Below are 4,445 nucleotides of genomic sequence, written 5' to 3'. Positions count from 1 at the left end.
ACCTGGAGTACACCACACACCTTTACCTGGGGTACATCATACACCTTCAACTGGGGTACACCATACACCTTCATCTGGGGTACACCATACACCTTCACCTGGGGTACACCATACACCTTCACCTGAGGCACACCATACACCTTCACCTGGGGTACACCATGCACCTTCATCTGGGGTACACCATACACCTTCACCTGGAGTACACCTTACACCTTCACCTGGGGTACACCATACACCTTCACCTGGGGTACACCATACACCTTCACCTGGGGTACACCATACACCTTCACCTGGGGTACACCTTCACCTGGGGTATACCATACACCTTCATCTGGGGTACACCATACACCTTCACCTGGGGTACACCATACACCTTCACCTGGGGTACACCATACACCTTCACCTGGGGTACGCCATACACCTTCACGTGGGGTACACCATACACCTTCACCTGGAGTACACCATACACCTTCACCTGGAGTACACCTTACACCTTCACCTGGGGTACACCATACACCTTCACCTGGAGTACACCATGCACCTTCACCTGGGGTACACCATACACCTTCACCTGGGGTACACCATACACCTTCACCTGGGGTACACCATACACCTTCACCTGGGTTGCACCATACACCTTCACCTGTGGTACACCATACACCTTCACCTGGAGTACACCATACACCTTCACCTGGGGTACACCATACACCTTCACCTGGGGTACACCATACACCTTCACCTGGGGTACACCATACACCTTCACCTGGGGTACACCATACACCTTCACCTGGGGTACACCATACACCTTCACCTGGGGTACACCATACACTTTCATCTGGGGTACACCATACACCTTCACCCGGAGTATACCTTACACCTTCACCTGGGGTACACCATACACCTTCACCTGGAGTACACCATAAACCTTCACCTGGGGTACACCATGTACCTTCACCTGGGGTACACCATACACCTTCACCTGGGGTACACCATACACCTTCACCTGGGGTACACCATACTCCTTCACCTGGGGTACACTATACACCTTCACCTGGGGTACACCATGCACCTTCACCTGGGGTACACCATACACCTTCATCTGGGTTACACCATACACCTTCACCTGGGGTACACCATGCACCTTCACCTGGGGTACACCATGCACCTTCACCTGGGGTACACCATACACCTTCATCTGGGTTACACCATACACCTTCACCTGGGGTACACCATACACCTTCAATCGAGGCACACCGTACACCTTTACCTGGGGTACACCATACACCTTCACCTGTGGTACACCATACACCTTCACCTGGGGTACACCATACACCTTCACCTGGGGTACACCATACACCTTCACCTGGGGTGCACCGTACACCTTCACCTGGGGTACACCATACACCTTCACCTGGGGTACACCATACACCTTCACCTGGGGTACACCATACACCTTCATCTGGGGTACACCATACACCTTCACCTGGGGTACACCATACAGCTTCACCCGAGGCACACCATGCACCTTCGTCTGGGGTACACCATACACTTTCACCTGGGGTACACCATACACCTTCACCTGGGGTACACCATATACCTTCACCTGAGGTACACCATACACTTTCACTAGAGGTACACCATACACCTTCACCTGGGGTACACCATACACCTTCACTTGGGTTACACCATACACCATCACCTGGGGTACACCATACACCTTCACCTGGGGTACACCTTCTCCTGGGGTACACCGTACACCTTCACCTGGGTTACACCATACACCATCACCTGGGTTACACCATACACCTTCACCTGGGGTACACCATACAACTTCACTAGAGGTACACCATACACCTTCACCTGGGGTACACCATACACCTTCACCTGGGGTACACCATAAACCATCACCTGGGGTACATCATACATCTTCACCTGGGGTACACCATACACCTTCACCTGGGGTACACCATACACCATCACCTGGGGTACACCATACACCTTCACCTGGGGTACACCACACACCTTCTCCTGGGGTACACCGTACACCTTCACCTGGGGTACACCATACACCTTCACCTGGGGTACACCATACAACTTCACTAGAGGTACACCATACACCTTCACCTGTGGTACACCATACACCTTCACCTGGGGTACACCACACACCTTCACCCTGGGTACACCATACACCTTCACCTGGGGTACACCATAAACCATCACCTGGGGTACATCATACACCTTCACCTGGGGTACACCATACACCATCACCTGGGGTACACCATACACCTTCACCTGGGGTACACCATACACCTTCACCCGTGGTTTAAGAAATGAAAATGAGCAGTTAGATGATGGGCCGCCAGAGTGAGTCTAGGCAACACGTCAGGTTTCCCAGGACTAGTCTCATCATAAGTATTAGATTTTTATTATTGCTGTTTGTATCATTTGTACTCACCTAATTATGGTTGCAGGGGTCGATTCATAGCACATCTGTGTGTGTGTGTGTGTGTGTGTATGTGTGTGTGTGTGTGTGTGTGTGTGTGTGTGTGTGTGTGTGTGTGTGTGTGTGTGTGTGTGTGTGTGTGTGTGTGTGTGTGTGTGTGTGTGTGTGTGTGTGTTGTAGTATACCACTTAACATTATATTTATCTATGACTGCAATAGCTGTTGTCTATACTGTACTTATGTACAGTATGAACAAGTTATCAGATATGTACACTGTCCATCTCGTCAGGGAGGATAGAATGGTAGTAGTAGACCCTTAAATTCTTCTTTTATTATTATTATTATTATTATTATTATTATTATTATTATTATTATTATTATAATTTAGGACCACGCCAGCCTCAGAGTTATCTCTGAGTTACCAGACCTTGCCAGGTGGAGGCCAGTGGTTCGTCTTTAGGGCACACTCGCCCACTTACTGCATTTTTTATGCTTTCCCCATGTACCTGCGCCCAGGAGTCCATCAGTGTCCCCTCAGATAGTGTCCCTTCCTCACTGCCCTAAAGTCAGCTTCAGCAACCGGTATCCTCCCCTTCCCTAAGATCAAGTGTTTGTGAGCTACGGATGTCTCCCATTCTTCGCTTCCCTGAGATCAGCCTCGCCTCTTTCCCACGGATCATGTGTCCATGTATTTATTCCGGCGAATATCTTGCCCTCCCCACTTCTCTAAGTACAGTCAGCTTGTTAGATATCTTATCCATATTCTTATCACCATAAGTTCAAGTGTGTCAGTGGTTTTAGTAAGTTTATTCAGGTATACACATATACAGTTACATAGATTATCACATAGCAGCATATGTGTAAAGAACCTAGGATAACCCAATAAAGTCAGAGTGACTTATTTCTACTGGGGTCCTTTATGCACCCCGAGTGTTCTGTTGGTTGGAAACTTTGCTTTGTCCAGCTGGTCACTGACTGAGACAGCCCTTGTGGGTGCAATTACAAGAAAGGACACACACAAATCTGTGTCCCATAATTACATCCACTTAGACAGCCTCGACACAATGCCAATTAACTAAACTGTGCTTCAATCCAATTTGCGCACTGAATCGAGGGTATTCATTAATTTTTTTTTAGACTCCGATCAATATTTATTACATTACGTGACTAAATAATTTTGATTTAATTAAGCATTTGAATATGTTTCAGAACATTGTATTGTATGTAGACGACAGCCAGTGTTGGACTCTCCTTCCCCATGTGAGCTGCAAGGAATATTAATCAGCATTTTTTTATTTGTATTTGTGCTTGCAAGGCACTCAAACGTCCACAAGAGTTCAGTGTACACACTTAAACACACATTTATGCATCTGCACACGCACATCCTACGCATTCACTAAAGAACAGCACACAAACTGATAAAACATTCCAAACACATTTACATAAACGGACATATGCATACAACAACAATAATACACACACACACACACACACACACACACACACACACACACACACACAGCATACAACAACAATAATACACACACACACACACACAGTAACGGCCAGTGAAGAGGAAGAGGTATGATAAAGCTCACGGCTCGGGGAGAGTGACCTAGTAGCGATCAGTGAAGAGGCGGGGCCAGGAGCTCGGACTCGACCCCCGCAACCTCAACTAGGTGAGTACAACTAGGTGAGTACACACACACACACACACACACACACACACACACACACACACACACACACACTGTTACGCGCCCCTACTTCACTCCATTATATACAAAAATAAAAGGCCTGGTTAAAATAAGTTCTGTAATAATATATCGCGAACCACTTTATTACTAGCTAGATAAAGCAGGTTCGACTATATATTATTATCGGGTACAGTATGAATCATCAAAAGTACTCTCATTGTATTATATTGTATTATATTATATCTTTCCCCATGATTATTATAATTATAATATTATATTATATTATTTTTTTTTTATATTTTATT

The sequence above is a fragment of the Cherax quadricarinatus genome, unplaced genomic scaffold (genome assembly GCF_038502225.1).
Source record: "Cherax quadricarinatus isolate ZL_2023a unplaced genomic scaffold, ASM3850222v1 Contig1615, whole genome shotgun sequence".
Classification (NCBI taxonomy): Eukaryota; Metazoa; Arthropoda; class Malacostraca; order Decapoda; family Parastacidae; genus Cherax; species Cherax quadricarinatus.
The sequence above is the reverse complement of the archived record's forward strand: the minus strand, read 5'-3'. Positions refer to the sequence as shown.